Source organism: Mustela putorius, unplaced genomic scaffold (genome assembly GCF_011764305.1).
Source record: "Mustela putorius furo isolate JIRA1106 unplaced genomic scaffold, ASM1176430v1.1 tig00003909_pilon_pilon_pilon, whole genome shotgun sequence".
In the NCBI taxonomy this organism is placed as follows: Eukaryota; Metazoa; Chordata; class Mammalia; order Carnivora; family Mustelidae; genus Mustela; species Mustela putorius.
Genome location: NW_025422057.1, coordinates 7,042,725 through 7,064,127, shown reverse-complemented (window position 1 = coordinate 7,064,127; position 21,403 = coordinate 7,042,725). Strand labels below are relative to the sequence as shown.

Below are 21,403 nucleotides of genomic sequence, written 5' to 3'. Positions count from 1 at the left end.
AAGAAGTGGCTTTCTGTGTGTGCTCAGATTTAGCTAAAGGACGTGCACCGTAGCCTTTGCCTTAACAGCAAAAAACTGGGAGTTAATCCTCCTGATAGTGGGATGGTTAGATGCAGTACACCGACAGAAACAGTCTGCAGCCATGGGGCGCCTGGGTGGCTCAGTGGGTTAAGCCTCTGCCTTCGGCTCAGGTCATGATCCCAGGGTCCTGCGATCGAGCCCCACATCAGGTTCTCTGCTCAGCAGGGAGCCTGCTTCCCCTTCTCTCTGCCTGCCTACTGTGATCTCTCTCTCTCTGTCAAATAAATAAATAAAATCTTAAAAAAAAAAGTCTGCAGCCAATAAAAATACTGAGATGGGAATCAAAAAGATGTCTTGCCGTGGAAAGATGGGTTTTATGTACATGAAGAAAGCCAGGTTTCCAAGTAGTATGTAAGTCATGGTCTAATTCTTATGGGGGAGAGAGAGGTAAACTGCTCTTGATAGAAAACAACCTGGAAAGATCTTCACCCAAGTATCAACAGTGTTGTCTCGAGGTCAGGGCAATGCAGGCGATTTTTTCCCCCACCATTGTTTGTATTTTCTAGTATTTCTGCGATAAGTATTTGTATGACAAGAGAGGTAGAAATGATGGGTTGCTGGTTACACGATTTATTTCATGCACAGCACCCAAGAGGTGATCTGGTAAATGCTCTTGGTCCCCGGGTCTCTTGGCCACTGCACTGCAGTGTTTTAGACTTGCAGGCAATATAGCCAGCCTCATGGGTGCTGCTAACTTCCCTGCATTCAACTTTTATTTCATTTCCAGATGAAATCATGTACTTACATTTTGTTTTGCATTGGCGCGGACTTTTTCCCCTAATGCTACTAGAGTCAATTCTACTTTCCTTCCTTTGGAATCCATTTCCTAAATTTCCAAGAAGCACATAAGAAAGGGCTTCTGAGTTTGGGAGTGATTCAAAACTGAAGCAATTATTTATATTTCTCTAAGGCAACTGTGCTTCCCACAAAATTGATTTTGGGGTGTTAAACTGTAAGAGTGATTTCCTAAATCTTTTTTTTTTTTTTTAAGATTTATTTATTTATTTGACAGAGATCACAAGTAGGCAGAGAAGTAGGCGGGGGAGGGGGGAAGCAGGCTCTCTGCTGAGCAGAGAGCCCAATGCGGGGCTCGATCCCAGGACCCTGAGATCATGACCTGAGCCGAAGGCAGCGGCTTAACCCACTGAGCCACCTAGGCGCCCTGATTTCCTTCATCTTGCGGAGAAGTAGGTTCACGTGTCCTGCTGGCTACTACTCTTCAGTTTCGTATCCTTCCTGCTCCAGGAAGCTTACCGTGTGTTCAGTATTAGGAGGTATAGACCCTTGATGGTCCATCCCACATACAAACAGGTCTGGGAGGTGTTTGATTCTGAAGTAAATAGACGCTTGCCTGATGCCTTTGCTGTGGCCTTCCAGTTGTGAGCACCGCTCGGTAGAGCTCGTGGCCACTAGTCGTTAGTCTTGACTGGTTAGAAAACAGATGTAGTTTAGGGGCACCTGGGTGGCTCAGTCAGTTAGGTGTCTGACTTCAGCTTGGGTTGCAGTCTCGGGGGCCGAGACTCTGTCCCATCTCAGGGACAGAGCCCTGCACTGAGCTCCCTGCTCAGCATGGAGTCTGCTGCTCCCTCTCCGTCTGCCTCCTGTCCATGCGTGAATGCTCTCTCTCTCTCTCTCAAGTAAATATATAAAATCTTGAAAAAGAAATATATGTGGTTTAGCTGTACTAAAAGGTGGGCCATCCAAAAGACCTTTTAGACAGTTTCAGGGTGTGGTGTGTGGGAGGAATTTGGAGATCTTACCTAAGCATTCTTGAGAAACACAGTCCAAGGCAGGCAGCTGGCACACGTGAGACTTACGCAACTTAAATCCTGAAAACTTTCTCCATCTTCTCAATCTGTCACATCCTACTCATCATTGAAGGCCCAGATCAAATGTCCCCTCCCTGAGGAAACCTGTCTCACCTGGGAGGCCTGTGCGACCTGAGGACTTGTTGTGACACCTGTCGGGTGCCTGGCCCGTATGGGACAGAGCACTCAGCACGGCACAGAGTTCCGGCTCGTATGGAACTCCCCCGTAGGACGCGAAGCCCTCAAGGGCAGGAAATTCTGAGTCATCTCAGAACTCTTGGCACCAGCACAATCCTGGCACAGAGCGGGTACCAGGAAATACCTGTTGCTTGACTCTTGAATGAAAATAGGGGGACCCAAATCAAACCGCCCCGGAGATGTACTTGTTTCTGAAGAAAAGGCGGTAAGATGCAGATGGTCATCTGAGGAAGTCGCTTGGATAAATCTTCACTTGTTAAATCTTACTCCTTTAAGCACGTGTCCTGAAAACACCCTTAAGAGTTTCCATTCAAGACCAACTTCCTGGGGCACCTGGGTGGCTCAGTCTGTTGGGTGGCTGCCATGGGCTCGGGTCATGATCTCAGGGTCCTGGGATGGAGCCCCACGTTCTCTGCTCAGCGGGGAGCCTGCCTCTCTCTCTCCCTCAGCCCCTCCCCCTTGTTCTCTCTCTCTGTCAAATAAAAAAAGGGATAAAATGCCTTTGTAGACTGAAAAGCGCCATAGAAGTTGTTATCTTACAGTGGGCCGGACCTCATTTTAACATCTTCCTAGGAAAGGTGCTTTAAGAAGCCAGGATCACCTCTGAATACAGTGGCAGGCAGTCCCTGGAGAGACAGAAGGGCCTGGAAAGCAGTCTCGTGAAGTATCCTTTCTTTCATGGGTCCGGTTTTCCTCCAAGGCCAGAATAGGTTTCTACCAACTGCGCTCAAAGGCGAGGCCTGGTGCAGCCGCACTGGAGATGGGCTCGAAGGGTCCGAGGGGTTCCTCCGTGAACAAAATCCGCTTTTTAGAAACAGCACTCGTTTTCAGCATCATCCTTTGGCCATTTGGGAAAACAATTTGTGGCCTTTTATTGAGCAAACAAGCATTAAGTGGATCTAACAAAGGTAAGGCTGACTAAAGGTATTGTGCCCTTTGAAACGGTGGTAGAAACGTTCACTCTGCTTCACGGGGCTCGCCTCGCTGGTCTGCTGGCGGAGCAGGGACAGAGCCCGGTGGCCACGGTCGCAGTCGGTCAGCTGCGGCTCTTTGGTTTGGCTGTGTTGCCCCTCACCATCTCAAAATCATTCATTCCTTCTTTTTTCTTCGCTATGAAAGTTTTCAAAGATAAGCAGAGAGATTAGTATGAGGAACCACAACTTTTCCTGCCCCAGTTTCAAGGATTGTCAACTATTTGACGGCCTTGCTTCGGCTCCCTCTTTTCCTTCAACAAACTGTGGCTCTGCTCTTTCCAAACTTGCTGCCGGCATCTCATCTTTCTGCCTACTCCTAAATACTTCTGTGTGTGAGGGTCCTTATATGATCCCAGCATTACCACCCCAAGGAAGCGAGGGATTCCTTGCTACTATCGAGGGCTTTGTGCATGTCCCAGTGCCCTTGGTTGTCTCAAAATTCTGCTTACACGACAGAGATCTCACTGTCTCCCCTCCTCAACCCATTAGTCTCATTAACGGGGACTCATGATATCATGGGCCTCCTGATGTGATGGGACTCTAAATGGACTTTACCTGTGGAGTGTTCGGACCTTTTTTTTTTTTAAGATTTTTTTTATTTATTTGACAGACAGAGATTACAAGTAGGCAGAGAGGCAGGCGGGGGGGGGGGGACAGAGAGCCCCAAGTGGGGCTCGATCCCTGGACCCTGAGATCATGACCCGAGCCGAAGGCAGAGGCCTAACTCACTGAGCCACCCAGGTGCCCCATGTTTGGACTTTCTAAGCTGAATCCAGCCAAGTCTTTGGGCCCAATTTCCGGTACACAAAAACACATAGGGGTGGAGGAAAGAGTGTCATGAGGAGACAGACAAATCCAGAACATGCGACACTATGGCGTAATTGGTCTACGTTCTTCAAAAAGTGTCAGTGGGAGGAGAGAAAAAAGTGGAGGGACCAATCTGACTAAATGAGTCTAGAAACACAACAACCAGGATTGCCCGTGACTCTGAAAACAAACAAACAAACGACTATACGTTTGGGGAAATTTGAGTAGGGACTGGGTTAGATATTAGGAAATTGTGAGTTTTCTCAAGCACAGTAATGATACTACGGCTATGTGAGAGGATCTCCTGACTTTTAGGAAATACATGGCCTGTCTGTTCTGGGGTGAAAAGTCATGCTGTCTGCAGCGTACACTCAGACGGCTCAAAAACCACGGATACAGAGAAAGACAATGCAGCACAGGTCAGCACCTGCGGAAGCCAGGTGACCGTATGTACACGAGTGCTCGCTGAACTCCTCTTCTGTATGTTTGAAAACGTACAGAATAAAGAATGGGAAAAAATAAAAACACAGATGATGACAATTCCTACTGTACTATTCCACAGGCAGGATGATAGTAAAAATATGCAGTAATGGGGAATATAAATTAACGTGGCAATAATAAAGCTAATATATTTTCTCTTATTTTTTTGAAATAAACCTAAGATATATAAAGACATTTCATACAGAAAGACATAGAAAAATGAAGGGGTATATACAGTAACATAAACTGTTCATTACATTATTCTAATCATTTTCAAGTCACTTATTGGAGTTCAGAAATTGTGGGTGTGATCTTTTTTTCAGTACAGCTGTTGCTGGCTCAATGGCGCCCCTGTCTGGGCCACAGTCTGACTTAGGGATCGCATCAAACTTTTCCAGTGGCTTTCTCGGGAAATCAATAGCATTGGGAGACACAGAGTCTCAGGAAGAAGAGAATCGCTTTTATCATCCACAGTTGTGCTTTGAACCCTGGACTTCTGGTGTCTACTAAACCCACAGCATCTGCATTTGGAATTTTTCTGCCTTTATTGTAGTGACATTTTTGTACAGCCAATTTCTATTATCACCTATTTTACAAATATTTTGTTAGACTGTCAGATAAGTTGGTTCAATTTTATTAAATTTTGTTCATTGAAAATCCACGAAGCTTTGCAAACGTCAGTTGGTCAATTTCAGAATTAAATCCATTTAAGCACAGCAAAGCTTACTACGCTCATTTATTTATTTATTTTAAAGATTTTTATTTATTTGAGAGAGAGAAAGTGAGGGAGGGAATGAGCAGGAGGAGCAGAGGGGGAGGGAGAGAGCATCTCAAGTTGATTCTGCACTGAGGGCTCGATCTCGTGACCCCTGAGATCATGACCTGTGCCCAAGCCAGGAGTGAGATGTTTAACTGACTGCACCACCCAGGCACCTTTATGCTCTTTTTTTTTTTTTTAAGATTTTATTTATTTATTTATTTATTTGATAGAGAGACAGCAACAGAGGAGGGAGAGTGGGAGAGTGGGAGAGGGAGAAGCAGGCTTCCCGCCAAGCAGAGAGCCTGATGCAGGGTTTGATCCCAGGACTCTGAGATCATGACCTGAGCCGAAGGCAGATACTTAATGACTGAGCCACCCAGGCGCCCCTACGCTCATTTATTTTTATGATAAAATAGCAAATAGGTTCTCGTGTAATTCATCAGACAGTTTAATAGTTTTTTTCCCTAGGAACTGCCACTTTGCTGTTTTCAAAGACAGCATATGTCTGTTCTCTAATACCTTCTGTTCCTCTTCCATGTCTTCCTTTACCAGGTTTCTATGCTCACCTCTACTTACCCGCTTCAATGATCAAGACATTTCTTTCTTGTAGAACTCAACGAAGTACTCAAAGTCCTGACATCTCTGAACATTATTTCCTAAAACTACAACTCTTTGTTTTCATTTTTCCAAATGCCAACTGCTCCTACACTGTAATTTCCATTAAAGATAAAATTGAAGACTCAATTCAATTTCCAAACTCTTCCTGTAGCTTGAGTATCTTGGACTGCCCATGGATCCAAATAGTCTTCTGATTTTCAATTTATAGGTTCTCAGCTCAGAAGATCCACTGTTTAATTTTCTTGGATAGTTATTTGGTGTGATAGTAAATACAGTGCTTTTAAAGGAAAAGACAGTGATTTAGGTAATTTACATATTTTATTGTATAATTCATAGATAATTGAACATATCCACAAGGTATCAACCATCCAGAAAATATTCTAAACTTTGGGCCAAATTTTAGGTTTCCTTAATAGCTTTACACGAGCACTATCTACACAAAACCAATGATGTTTACTTGTAAATTCTTCCAGTGGAATCATTTTTATTGAGTAGCAACAATAAAGCTCACTGTACTACTTCAAATATTGTTCATTGAGGACGAGAATCATTAAATGGCTGTAAAAATCTTAAAATCTCTCTTTTGAGTAGATTATCAATAAATTTCTATGTATAACAGATGAAAGTTCATGAAAAGTTATTAAAATCTGGGGTGTCTGGGCAGCTTAGTCGGTTAAGCATCTGCCTTTGGCTCAGGTCAGGATCCTGGGGTCCTGGGATGGAGCCCCCAGTAGGGTCTGACTCCCTGCTCAGTGGGGAGTCCGCCTCTCCCCCTCCTCTGTCCCTCCCCCCGCTCATGTGTGTGAGCACGCGTGCTCTCTCTCTCAAATAAACAAAATAGATCTTTAAAAAAATATTTAAAATTTCATGGCCCTGATTTATACATTTCTAAAAAGAGGTATTCTTATTTTGGTTGATTTGTTTTGAATAAGTTTCATTTTTTTTTTTTTTTAAGATTTTATTTGTCAGAGAGAGAGCACCCACTAGCAGGGGGAACAGCAGACTGAACCACCCAGGGTCCCTAAGTTTCACTTGTTTACTACTTAAATAACTGCTTTATTTAGATATTCATACACCAAAAAATTCACCCCTTTAAATGATACAATTCAGTAGTTACTGGTATATTCACAGAATTATGCCCCCACCACCACTATCTAATTTTGGAACATTTCTATCATCCCCCAAAAGAAACCCCATCTCGTTTCCCCTGTGCACTCCAGTCCTTGGACACCACTGATCTACTTACTGACACTAGGAATTTGCCTGTTCTGAACATTTCATGTAAATGGAATTATACAATCTGTGGCCTTTTGTATCTGCCTTCTTCCTCTTAGTATAATGCTTTTAAGATCTCTGTAGGTTGTAGCACATATCCATACTTCATTCCTTTTATGACCAAAATATTACTTTGTGCAGATATACCACATTTTATTTATCTGTTCATCAGCTGGTGAACATTAGCATTGCTTCTACTTTTTGGTAATTATGAATAATGTGTTCCATGAGTTTTGCTGTAATAGGTAAGCTCTCATGCTTAAGAGGGAGAGTCTATTGCTCTGCTCCTTGAATCTGAGCTGACCTTGTGATTTGGTAATAAATTGGGTAATAGAATGTAACAGAGGCCTCCGTTTCTGCTGTACCTCTTCACCCTTTCCATCACCGTGAGAACAAACCTAGGGGGGTCTGCTGGACCGTAAAAGTCATTATGGAGAAGAGCCCAGTTGTCCCAACTGAAACCACCCTAGACTGTGTCTACAGCCACCTGATCCCCAAACACAGGAGAGCACCCAGCCAAGGTAACAGATCTGTCTGCAGGTAAGTGAGGGAGCTGAGCCAAACCAGAAGCCCTGCCCAGCCAACCTGAGCCTAAATTCCCAAACTGTGGAACTGTGAGTAAGAGAAAAGGTTATTCTTAGCAGGTTCTGCCTTTCGAGACTGATTTGTTAGGCAGCAATAGCTAGCTAATACAGGTAGAAGAAAGCCTAGGTGTGCATGCTGCACATTTACCAAGGATGAGGCAATCACGGTGCCGTTCAGCCTGACTGTGCCAAGCTGCCATCATCCTGGATCTGTGGACCAAAGAGGCAAAAGTGGCTCCAAAGGGAACAAGCCAGCCGACATCCAATCACCAAGGAAAGGCTTAAGGCCGGGCTCCCCAGGACCCCTCCGTCAGCACAGAGGGTAACAGCTGCACAGTGGAATGAACCCTGACCTTTACGTGATTGAAGAAACCTATCCTGATGATGCTGGGACCTTGAGCAAAACACCTCACCCTCCTGGATCTCAGCTCCCTGCTCGGAGAAAGTAAGGCTGACGAAGGGTGAAATTCACATCTTGAGGGAGGTATGTAGAGTCAGAAGGGGCTGGAGCCGAGTCACCTGGTGGCCATAGCCTGGAGGGAGGGCTTACGGTGTTCCTGCTCCTGACATCCTTGGAGATGTCCCAGTTCCTGCCCAGCCTGGTCCAGGCCCTTTGGCTCATCTCCGATAGTGTGTGCTCCTCAGAATCCCCCTGGTGAATTCTGTTTTCTTGCCAACTTTAGAAATAGTTTTTGTTCCTTGCAACTATAAAGCCCTTGCTGACACACAACTCTCAAGGAGTGGCTGGTCTAGAGCTCCAGAGAGCAGCCAACACAGTCACTTTGTTAATCATCGGTAGAGATGTAAGGGATCTGTCCGTGAAGAACTGGGTCTGGGGCAGGTGTGCAGAGAGAAGCTTTGGGAGAGTCTACAGAGAGGCAGCATGGTTCAGGACAGTCCGCAGCAGAACACGGAGAGATTCCACTGTGTCGGGCATTATTCTAGGCCCCCAGGGGACGCACAGATGGGACAAGAACTGTGAAATAAGCGAGAATACAATGGGATACATGAAACGAGCAATGCATCTTCAAAGTATGGGACTAGCACAAAGGAGGGCCAGGGGAGGCTTTTGGGTGGGAGGGACATCTAGTCAGAAAGGTGGGAGAGGAAACCGGCCAGGCCCACGAGAGGAGATGAATGGCAGTGCAAAGCCTGGGACAGAGGACGCAGCTTGATGCGCTCAGTGGGTAGCCAGTACTATTTTTGTTTAATTAACAAATTTTATTTTTTTAGAGCAGTTTTAGGTTAACAGCAAAACTGAGCTAAAAGTAGAGTTCCCGTACACTCCCTTCTCCTACGCATGCAGAGGCTCCGGGCCTGCCAGCATCCCTCACCAGGGAGGTCACTACACTGACATGGCGTCTTCAGCCAAGGGCCATAGCTTGTACCCGGGCTCCCTCTTGGTGTTGCATAGTCTCTGGGATTTGACAAATATATGTCGACATGTATCCACCGCTACAGTATCAGACAGAATGATTTCACTGACCTAGAAACCCTCCGTGTTCTGCCTGTTCATCCCACCCCTCAAGCCCCTGGGAACTACTGATCTTTCTACTGTCTCCATAGTTCTTGCCTTTTCCAGAATATCACAAGGTTGGAATCATACAGTACATAACCTTTTCGGATTGGCTTCTTTCACTCCATCGTAGGCATCTAAGATTCCTCTCTCTCTTTCCATGTCTACCCATGGCTGGGTAGCTCGTTTCTTTTTAGTCCTGAGTAATGTTCCACTGTCGAAATGGACCACCGTTCATCTACCCACGGTGATGGGTAGTTTGTGACTGAGTGTGCGGGGGAGAAAATTGTAGTGGGCAAGGCCCACTGTTGCTAGAACATGGAGGCCTTCCCCGTAGTACATGGGAGCCAGTCCTCATGAAGCGGTTAGAAGGAGCCGACAAAGGGATGTTCAGCCTGAGGGAGTAACGTGGGGACCGGGTCTAAGACCACACACGGGCCAAGCTATGGGTGTGGGTTCCATCTCAGCTACGCGGCGTTCTGAGCCTCAGTTTACTTATCCTTTAACTGGGCTGATGCTAATATCCAGCCCGGCCTACATCACAGTCTCTCACGAGACTAACCACAGAGCATCCAAGAAAGAGGTGTGTGAGCTGTCCCGGAAGGTGCCCAGCGGGGATTCTTACCCGGTCAAGTCCTCTCCCTCCTCCACCTCCTACTTTTCTCTCCTGTTTATTTAGATGAATGCTGTGCTTGCTTAAGTTCCTTCTGGTCAAAACCCTGAGCAGGTGGGAGAGATGGAATGTTCTCCTCTCACCTGGGGAGAACCACTAGAGCCCCAGTCACCACGCCTCCCCCTTATTTTAATGCCTTGACTACTTTGGGCTTTGGGTAATAGAAATGGTCTTGAAACCATGGATTAGTTTAGTCCAGCCCTGATGAAAAGTTCATCTGCACCAACCACTACGGTTGCCACCAGCCCCATGTGGCTTACTGAACTCTTAAAATATGGACTAGCACAACTGAAGAACCGAGTTTTTACTTTTATTCACTTAAAAAAAAAAACAGATTTACTTATTTAAGTAATCTCTACATCCAAGGTGGGGCTTGAACTCACAACTCTGAGATTGAGATCTGAGCCAACATCAGGAGCTGGATGCTTAACTGACTGAGCCACCCAGGCACCCCTACTTTAATTCATTTGTAACTAACTGGAATCTAGATTTAAAGGGCCAGACGCCGCATGGCCCGTGGCTACCCCGCTGGGCAGCACAGGATGCTAACTGCTGACGGCACAAGAGGGAACTGAAGCACGGGTAGCTTGTGATGGGTGGCAGGTCACCAAGCCAGTGAAAGATCCAGAGCTCAGGCCACCTGCCTCCTTTCAGCAGCGTCCTCTCCAGACCACCCCAGGCTCAGAAAGTTAGCCCGATAGAGATCATCGCGGCCCCATCTGTCCCAGATTGAAGTAAACAAGGAACAGGCTGGAGCATTGGCTCTGGAGCCCCCACGGGGTTTGGCACCCCACGCAGGAAGCTTGGCTGTCCTCAGCTCAGCCTGCGATGCCCTCTGTGGTGCCCTGGCCCACAGAGGCAGGCAGGCCAGAGCCGGCAGGGGTCAGGGGACCTTGCCTGAGCAGCCGCAGTCTCGGCGACCCATTCCTAACCAGCACGGCCCCCTTTCCCCTGACCCAGCGTGCGCGGGAAGAGCTGGATCAAGGTGGAGGTCAGCCACGTCTCTGCAGCTCATGCACACACGCCACCTGCTCATTCCCCAGGCCTGCCCACTCAGAGGTACGCAGGTGCAGGATCAAATTAATCCCTATTCTTTATCCGGAGGCTGGCACGCACATGTCCACCCACCCGGGGAGAGCGGGCACAGAGTTGGGAGTGAGGCTGAGTGACATCCAAGCCCTCAGGAGAAGGGGGATGGCGGGAGAGATCGCTGGCACCTTCCTCTAGCCATCTGTCCCCACCAAATCCTGTGTGAAGGCACATCACTGCAACCAGTGCTGGGAACTCGTGCTCCAGGCACCTGGAGACCTGGTGGGACCAATTGTCCGCCCCGTTTCCTAAGCTGGAAGACGTGGCATCTTCTCTTCCTTCCTTCCTCTCTCTTTTCTCCCCCACCCCACCCTCTTTCCCCGTCCCTTCCCTTTTGTTGGAGTACATTTTTATGGGAGTGTAACATACATACAGAAAAGGACAGAAATGATAAGTAGACGGCTTGTTAAAGTTTTACAAACCAAACCAACCTGTGAAACCAGCACAAAGCGGGAAATACACTTCCTGCGGCAATCATTTTACAGTACATGTAGCGAACCCTTATGTTGGACACCTGATTCTAATGTTATATGTCAATTACACCTCAACTGAAAAAGAAATAGAACATACCTGTGCCTTAGGATGCCCGCTGATGTCCCTCTCAGTCATTCCTCCTACTTCCTGACCTCTCTCTCGTTGCTGGGGACTGACTGCTTGGGTCCTCCCCAGATGCCTATGTTGACACTCGAATCCTCAATGGGAGGGTATGTGGAGGTGGTGCCCTTAGGAGGTGAGTAGGGTTAGAGGAGGTCGTGAGGGTGGGGCTCTCATGTTGGGGTCAGGGACTTTTTTTTTTTCTGAGTTTGTGAATACCTTTTTTTTTTTTTTTTAATGTTCAGTGAGCCTGCATGCAGTAAGTCATTAGTTTTTGATGTAGTGTTGAATGGTTCCTTAGTTGAGTATAACACCCAGTGCCCATCACAACAGGTGCCCTCCTTAATACCCAACACGCGGTTTCCCACCTCCCCGCCCCACGGACCGGGGACTTTTTGAGAGGAGCTGGGAGAGAGCTTGCAAACCAGGAACAGCAGCCACCCCGGGACCCACCGGCTCCAGCGCGTGATCTCTGGCTTCAGACCTTCCGAACCGTGAGCGATGCATTTCTGTACATTTCTGGTATTTGCAGGCCCTCGGTCTGCGGCACTGTTACAGCAGCCCAAGCGAAGACATTTGCCATCCGTTCGCTTAGTCTGTTCGTAAACTTGTTTGCTTCCTCCACTGACCGTTAGGTTTGTGGGGTCCATCGGTGTGGCTGAGTACAGCAACTGTCCAACCACGGTGGACATTGGAGGCTTTTCAGGGATGGGGGCGCCAGTAATGCCGTTGGAACCTTCTTATCCTGTGTTTTGGTAGACCCGTGTCCGCGTGTCTTTGGGTATGTATTTCAGGGTATGTTGCTGGTCATGGTGCAGGTAACTGGTTGGTTTTAGGAGACATGACCAGCAGTTCACGGGGCTGTCGCCTCAGCATTGTCCCAACAGCCAGGTAGGAGGGCTCCCGGAGCTCCATGCTTGTCTGCCCTTGGTACTGACAGCTTTAAACATTTTAGCCATGACTGTTAGTGGGAGCGCCCGCCATTGTGGTTTGAAGTCGTGCTTGCCTGGAAACTTCGAAGGGGGAAGCAGCTTTCTGTATGTTTTCTGATCATTCAATGACTTCTTTTTTTTTTTTTTTAATTTTTTAAAAGATTTTATTTATTTATTTGAGAGAGAGACAGTGAGAGAGAGCATGAGCAAGGAGAAGGTCAGAGAGTGAAGCAGACTCCCCATGGAGCTGGGAGCCTGATGTGGGACTCGATCCCGGGACTCCGGGATCATGACCTGAGCCGAAGGCAGTCGTCCAACCAACTGAGCCACCCAGGCATCCCTAATGACTTCTTTTTTTTAAAGATTTTATTTTTATTTATTAGAGGGATAAAGAGAGTGTGAGCACATGAGTGGGCAAGGGACAGGGCAGAGGGAGAAGAGCATGCCCCGCAGAGCAGGGAGTCCAACGTGGGATTCAAGCCCAGTACACCAAGATTATGACTGAAGGCAGATGCTTAACTGACTGAACCACCCAGGTGTCCCTATTCAATAACTTCTGTAAAATTCCTCTTTGAGATTATTTTCCTGTTGTGTGGTCTTTTTGTTGTTGATTTGTAAGAGCTCTTACATATCCCAGACATGGTTTTCAAATATGTACATGTGTACATATTGTATGTGCAGGTGTGTGTTATGTGTGCACATATATGCACATAGATAACCAAATATCATCTTCTCAGTGACTTAACTTTTTACTTTGCTGCACAGAAACTTTAAATTTTAATCTAACCCAATTTACCAGCTGTTTTCCTTTAGTGGTTAAGTGTTTTTACAGATTATTTAGGAAATCTCGGGGCGCCTGGCTGGGTCAGTTGGTAGAACGTGCAACTGGTGATCTCGGGATTGTGAGTTTGAGCCTCATGTAGGTTTTAGAGATTATGTAAAAATAAAATCTTCTTTTTAAAAAGATTTTATTTGTTGGGCTGCCTGGGTAGCTCATTGGGTTAAGCGTCTGCCTTCAGCTCAGGTCATGATCTCAGGGTCCTGGGATCGAGTCCCACAAGGGAATCTCTGCTCAGCAGGGAGCCTGCTTCCCCCTCTCCCTCTTCCTGCCTCTCTGCCTACTTGTGATCTCTCTTTCTCTGTCATATAAATAAATAAAATCTTTGAAAAAAAGGATTTTATTTATTTATTTGACAGAGACACAGCGAGAGAGGGAACACAAGCAGGGGGAGTGGGAGAGGGAGAAACAGGCTTCCCACCGGGCAGTTTGCCCAGTGCGGGGCTCCATCCTAGGACCCTGGGATCACGACCCAAGCCGAAGGCAGATGCTTAACGACTGAGCCACCCAGGTCCCCCTTAACAATAAAATCTTTTTTTTAAAAATCCTTATCTATTCCAAAGTTAAGAAAATTTTCTGAGTTTTTTTTCTAGAAGTTTTATTGTTTTACTTTACATATTTTGATTTTTGCATATTGTATGAAGTAAGGGCACAATTTTTGTATGTTATGTGATCTGAGGGTCAAAATTTATTTTTTCCCGGCGTTCATGGTTGACTCAGTGGGTTAAGCCTCTGCCTTCAGCTTGGGTCATGATCTCAGGGTCCTGGGATTGAGCCCCGCATGGGACACTCTGCTCAGCAGGGAGCCTGTTTCCCTCTCTCTCTCTCTCTGGCTGCCTCTCTGCCTACTTGTGCTCTCTCTGTGTCAAATAAATCTTTTAAAAAGATTGTTTTTTCACTTTGAATATCCAGCGGGCTCAGCCCCAGTAATTAAAGATAACCCTTTCCCATATCACCCCGCTGTCATATCTGTTGAATCAAGTGCAGGTTTCTTTTCCTTTCCTTTCTTTCTTTCTTCTTTTTTTAAATTAATTAATTTATTTTTAAAGAGAGAGGGTGAGAGTGAGGGGTGGGGCAGAGGGAGAAGGAGAGAGAGTCTCCAGCAGACGCCCCATCAAGCACAGAGCCCAACTTGGGGCTTGATCCCACAACTCCTGAACCAAAATCAAGAGTTGGATGCTCAAACAGCTGAGCCCCCCCAGGTGCCCCCAGTGCAGGTTTGTTTCTAATCTCTCTGTTGTCCTTGTGGGCTGTTTATCACAGTGTCAGTTTATGACAGCTGTTGATGTCTGGAAGTGGAAAATCCTGGAGTTCTGTTCATCTTCATTATTCCTGGCTCTTCGCATTTGCATGTAAAGTTGAGGATGGACTTGTCAGCTCCCACATTCTCCCAGTAGTCTTGCTGGGATTTTGATTGCATTGAATGTATAGATCGATTGGGAATATTGGCGTCTTTATAACAGTAAGCCCATAAACCAGATATATCTACACATTTATTTATGTCTTTATTAATTTCTTCCAATACTGACTGTAGGCATCTTGCAAATCTTTATTTGCAAAACTAAAATTAGTTTTATTCTAAGACATTTGTGGTGTGTGAGCATGTCTGAGTGCATGTGGGTTCAAACATGCACACATAATAGAAATGTGAAAATAATCTTTGATTTGTAAATTTCGATGGGGTATTATCCTTTCCATTTATCCTGGGCTTTAGTTAATATTTTGCTAAGGGATTTTGGATTACTGTACACAAAAGACCTCCACTTGTCATTTTCTTGGAGTGTCTTTATCAAGTTTTGAAATCAAGGTTACATTGGCTTTACAAAATCAGCTGGGCATTGTTCCACCTGTTTTGATTTTCTGAAAGAGCTTATGTAATATTGGAGTTATTTCTTCCTGAATTGTTTTGAAAGAATTCTCTGGTGAAGCTATATATACCCAGAATGTTTGTGTGTCTTGTGTTCAAAGATTTTATTTCAAAATTCAATTTATTCAGTAGATATGGGACTATTCACATTTTATATTTCTTGTGTCAGTTTTGGTAAATTACTTTTTTTTTTGAGAAGATCTTATTTATTTATTTGACAGACAGAGATCACAAGTAGGCAGAGAGGCAGGAAGAGGGGGAAACAGACTCCCTGCTGAGCAGAGAGCCTGATGCGAGGTTCAATCCCAGGACCCTGGGATCATGACCTGAGCCAAAGGCAGAGCCTTTAACCCACTGAGCCACCCAGACACCCTGGTAAATTACTTTTTCAAGCAATCTGTCCATTTCACTTTTAAATTACTGATATAAAGTTGTTTATGATATCATTACATGATTTTTATGACTTTATATGTAATTTCATACTAATAGAGTTGCAAGTATAGTACAGATAGCCTCTGTGTGTTCTTGACCCAGAGTTCAAAAATTGTTTACATTTTGTCCCATTTGCTGCCCTTTTTTTTTTTTTTCCTGAATCTTCGAGAGCAAGTTGGGGATATCCTGCTACATTTATCATTAAATATTTCAGTGAACATTGACTTCCTTAGGACAAGGCTCTTTCTGTGTTTTTAATAACTGTTTCATAAGTAGTTAAATCTTCCCTGTCCATATTGGTAGCATGTGTTGCTCCTATTTTTTCTTGATCATTCTTTCTGTAAATCTATTTTATTTTCAAAAACAAGTTTTGACTTTTAAATAGTTTTTTTTTTAAAGATTTTATTTATTTATTTGAGAGAGAGACAGTGAGAGAGAACATGAGTGAGGAGATCAGAGGGATAAGCAGACTCCCTATGGAGCTGGGAGCCCGATGTGGGACTCGATCCCGGGACTCCAGGATCATGACCTGAGCTAAAGGCAGTCGTCCAACCAACTGAGCCACCCAGGCGCCCATCAAAAACAAGTTTTGACTTTTAAAAAATGGTAAATCTGTTTATTTCATTTGTGCTTTTATCTCTGTTATTTGCTTACTTGAATTTCACATATTCTTGACCTTTTTCTGCTTCCTTTGCTTTCCATGATGGATATAGTGGTACCCATTTTCTAAGACACCTATTTAAGACCACAAATTTCCCTTTAAATACAGCTGTATCTGAAGTCCACAGATTTTATATTTACCCACATATTAACTATATCTGACACTCTTCATTCATTTTGTGTTGATCTGAATTTTCATCGGATACCATTTTTTTCCTGTCTGAAAAATTGCCTTTAACATTTTTCATAGATTAGTTCTGGCAATAAATTCTCTTGACTTTTTTCTCCCGTTTGTCTGAAAAAGGTCTTTATGTTGCTTTAATCTGTAAAAGGTATTTCCAAAAAAATAAAAGGTATTTCCACTATGTAAACTCATCTACTTTGATGACTTTTTTCTTTATGTATTTTAGAATGATTTTTCTCTTATCTTCTGGCCTAAGTAGTTGGTGGGCAATCTATAATTGTTACCTTTCTTCTTCTTTTCCTAATATGCCTTTTTTCCCCTTTTTAAAATGCTAGCTGTTTTTAAGATTTCCTTTTTTTTTTTTATCATAGGTTTTCATCAAGTTGATTATAATGTGCTTTTGGTGTCACTGTCTGTATTTATCGTGCTTAGCCTTTGAAATTTCTGGGTTTGTGGGTTTATACTTTTTAATCAAATTTGAAAAATGTTCAGTTATTTCTTCTGATAATTGTTCCTCTGTCTCCACTCCCTTTCTGGATCTCCAATGAAATAAACCTCAAACTGCTGACTCCCATCCGATGGTTCACAAGATTCTGTTTTCCTTTTTCAGTCTTTTTTGTTGTTGTTCTTTTTGTCTTTCATTTTGGATAGCTTCTGTAGTTCTGTCCAGGTACTGATCTCTTTTGGTGCAGAATTCTATTTACTATTCATTCTATCCAGTGAAAGTTTTATTTCAGGTATTATAATAATTTTCATCTCCAGAAGTTCCATTTGGAGTCTTTTTAAAATATCTTCATTTCTCTTCTGTTAGGTTCCTCTTTCCTTTAAATCTTTGAGCGTATTTATAATAGCTGTTTAAATATACTTGCCTAATTTAATCATCCCTTTCACTCTCAGGGACTGAGTATTTGTGTCCTTCTAAAATTCATATGTTGAAACTCTGTCCATTAATTTGATAGTATTAGCAGGTGGGCCCTTGGGAGGTAATTAAGAGTAGGTGGGGTAATAAGTGTGGAGCCCAGGTGAATGGGATTAGTGCCCTGCCACGTGAAGACACAGCAAGAAGATGGCAATCAGCAAACTAGAAAGACATTGCTCACCAGAACCCAGCCATGCTGGCACCCTGATCTCAGACTTCCAGCCTCCAGAACCATGAGCATTCCATTTGTGCAGTATATGAGCTATGCGGGATTCTGTTAAAATAGTCCATGCTGACTACGACAGTCACTTCTGGGTCTGCTTTTAATGATTTTTCTCCTGTTTGTGGGTCACCTATTCATACTTCCTTACATGTCTAGTAATTTTCTATTAGATACCAGACATTGTAAATTTTGTGTTTTTTGAGTGCTAGATTTTGTGGTACTTTCTTTTTCTTTTTTTTTTTAAGATTTTATTTGTTTATTTGATAGAGAGAGAGAGACCACAAGCAGGCAGAGAGAGAGTGGGAAGCAGGCTCCCCATTGAGCAGAGAGCCCGATGTGGGGCTCGATTCCAGGACCCTGAGATGACTACCCGAGCCGAAGACAGAGGCTCAACCCTCTGAGCCACCCAGGCGCTCCTTGTGGTACTTTCTTAAAAAGAGTGTTATACTCTGAGGAAATTTAAAAATATTCACCAATTTATGAGGCTCAGTCAATGGAGTGTGAGACTCTTGATTTCAAGGTTGTGAGTTCAAGCCCCACATTGGGCATGGAGCTTACTTAAAAATACAAAAAACACAAAATAAATACATCAATTCATCTTAAAATTACAATAAGCCTGTTAACATGAACACAGCATATCTTTTATGAAGAATAGCTTTATTTTCCATGTCAAGAAAATTAGAATAGTAGTAATGTTTTACATTTTTGTGAATCTTTAATGTATAGATTTTTTTTTTTTTTAAGTAGGCTCCATGCCCAACATGGAGCCCAACACAGGGCTTGAACTCATGACCCTGAGATCAAGATCTGAGCTGAGATCGAGAATCAAATGCTGGGCACCTGGGTGGCTCAGTCAGTTAAGTGTCTGCCTTCAATTTGGGTCATGATCCCAGGGTCCTGGGATCGAGCCCCGCATCTCGCTCCCTGCTCAATAGGATAACCTGCTTCTCCCTCTGCCTGCCACTCCCCTGCTTGTGCTCTCTATCAAATGGATAAATAAAATCTTACCAAAAAGAGTCAGACACTTAACTGACTGAGCCACATGGGCACCCCTAATACAGAGCTTAATAGAAGACAGAAGAAAGCTCCTACTGGCTTCTACATTTAGTCTGTTGCAATATCACACATCATGGAGTCTCTAGAAAACCCCATGGTGTGCTCATGTAGGAACAGGAGTGCAAGAGTCTAATAATTTAGTAATAGTATAAAAATAGCTTGGCCAAGAAAAATAGTTTGGACATTGTGGGCCCCCCAGAAGAGTCTCCATATTGTTCTTGAGAATAACAGCTGTAGAAAACAGTGTCCTTACCTGAGTCCCCAGCTCATGGTAGAAAGCCGCTGTCTCAGGGAAGGCAAACGGGGAGCAGCTGGCAGTAGAGCTGGGAACTGGGAGAAGTTTCCTGGGTGGCGGAGGGTCCTGTCCAGGAGTCCTGGTCTCACTTCTCCTGATGGCACCTTGGCTCTTTCTGCTGGGATCACAGTCCGCTCCCAAAGGCACGTCCTTCAGAAGTTTAGTCAGGGAGGCTCTGGTACTTTGTTTATCTGATGCCTTTGTTTCCATTTGCATCTTTGACAAATACTCTTGCTGGGTTTACAGTTCTGAGTGTATAGTTCTCTGCTTCCCCCCGCTCCTTAGGAAGGTGTTAACTCGCTGCCTTCTGCCTGATCAGGCTGCCGTCAGTCTGTTTCCTGAGCACAGTCTGTCCATTGTGTCTGGTGGCTCTCGTCCTCCTCTCCTGCCACTAGTGTGTCTCTGCCAGCCGAGTTTGGGACCCTTTCGACCTCAAATGTCTGGCCTCTCCACGTGTCCTTTTATTGATCTGTTTCATTTTTGTCCAGGATAGTTAATATCTGTCCAAGTCCCTTCCTCTCCATTTAAAAATAAACCATTCAATCTTAGATGGGAGAACATTATGGCATCAGTCCCAAGAATGTGCCATTCTACCCCAAATCTCTAAAAATAAAGGTTCTTTTAATGGAGCATTTAGTCTATTTACATCTATACAATGATATATTGGGATTTAAATCTGCCATTTTAACAATTATTTTCCATTTATCCTACCTATTTTGTTTCCCTCTTCCTTTTTTCTTTCTTTTGATGAATTATTTAGTGTTATTCTAAGTCCTGGCTGTCTAAGGAGTTCTCAGATGCCTTCAAAGAGCGAGGGAGTGTATGTATGAGTGTGTGTGTGTGTGTGTGTGTGTGTGTTCACGCACACTAGTGTGTGCTGCCCAGTTTTCCTGGTTGTTTCCATCGGGAAAATTGGTCTTCTAGAAGCTACAGTGTCCTAGCTGGAAGCAGAAGTCCCCGAGGAGTTGAGCTGAGCTCTGCTACAGGGGATCACAACTGAAAGAGCTAGATGTAGAGGAGTTGCACCGCAGCTTCACATGCACCAACAGATAGATGCAAGTGTGTTCCGTGGGCCCCTTACCTTGCAGCCTCAGGCTCACATGCCAGGAGGGCGGTGCAGGGTGCCTTCGCAGAGGGATCGGGGGCAATCAGGCCTGTTACACGAGGGAATGAATTCTGGCTTAGCAACTTTCCTCTGAGCTAGTTACCAAGCTTATTTTTTTATATATGAAGTAGGGACCATCCCTCTGTCTCGCTTGAATGCCGTGGGAGTTAGAATTTGGCTAATGCATGTGAAATAAGTAGTATTGGCCGGACACTGAGCCAGCCCTCAGTAAACAGATGGTTATGAAGTTGTTGTTAAAATTACTGGACCTATCCTTAGCATTTTGCTGACCATCAAAGATCTGGAAGGGTTGAGAGGTTGTCAATGGGCTGACCCAGCTGTCAGAAAGTGTGTGGACCCATCCCACAGCAGGCTGCCCTTCCTAGCCCATGGGTGGGTGTGTGGTTGAACCAGGATCCTTTTAGGGATAGCCCGTGGGCGGGTGCTAAGCCACTCCACCAGGATTTTAGCCCACATTAGACTTGACCTCTGACCCCAAAGACTCCTAGACAAATCTACTACCTCCAGACTAGGGGAGTGGAACAGGTACTGCCGGCTGAACTTTGGAAATTTGCCTCTGTATAATAGCCTAGAACTTGGCCAGGATGGGGCAGTTAGCTCGGCGGTGCCAAGTTCATACCTGAATACTGCTGGCCTTGGATTTGTGAGGCTCACCGAACCGTTCCATGAGAGGACATCTCTCTTATCAGTGCTTCTCCACCCTGGCTCTTCTCTACCTTCCCCCAGGGGGGCATTAGCAACATACCAACACTCAGGCCCCACACCAGTCTAGAGCATGGCCAGGGCCACTGGTACGGTGGAAGAGCTCACTGGGCAACTGGCCATCTCAACCCCGACTGTTCATTATGATGTAAACCCGCAGTCATTTGAGTGCATAGCCTGTTGAGGCCAGAGGGGCCCTGGGGGCACCTCCATCCAGCCCTTGCCATATGAGCGGAGACAGAGGCCCAGGAGGAGCTCTTGGGCCAGTAATGACAGGGTGTCGAGTGGGCTCTATTTCCTGCTACTCTGCGGCTGTGGCCCAACACATTCCCTTTTTAGAGCACAGCATGGCCATGAGCCAACATCTCAGCCCCAAACCAGGTCAGGCCGGTGGGTGGAGTCTAGGCCTTGGTGACCATAGTTGCTGTCACTCACAACACACCCGCTGCCAGCCTGGCTCTGGGCACGTGACATGCGTCACCCAGGTGGCCTCACCTACACTCTGTGCTGATGACAGTGCGGCCCATTTGGCTGAGGCCACGTGGGCAGAATCATTTGGACTCAGAGGCCCATGTGTCTCCTTCCTCTCTCTCCTGGAAGGGGGTGTGGGGGGGAGGTGCGGCCCAGGAGCACAGAAGTCAGTCAACAGGGCTCCTCCCTGGGGCTGCTCACCCCCAACCCCCACCCTGAGGACGCGGAGGGAGAAGCAAAG

General features: G+C 45.3%; 1 long non-coding RNA gene across 2 annotated transcripts; it reads right to left on the bottom strand.

The window, feature by feature from the left end:
* Positions 1-2,779: 2,779 nt before the first annotated feature.
* LOC101691946 lies at positions 2,780-20,798 on the bottom strand. Of its 2 annotated transcripts, none has more exons than XR_001179238.2 (3): positions 20,609-20,798; positions 19,945-20,017; positions 2,780-3,197 (listed from the first exon to the last, which is right to left on the bottom strand). It is a non-coding gene; the product is annotated as an uncharacterized LOC101691946 (long non-coding RNA). The 2 variants fall into 2 exon arrangements; XR_006603209.1 differs by lacking the exon at positions 2,780-3,197 and adding an exon at positions 11,440-11,585.
* Between the last annotated feature and the right edge of the window lie 605 nt (positions 20,799-21,403).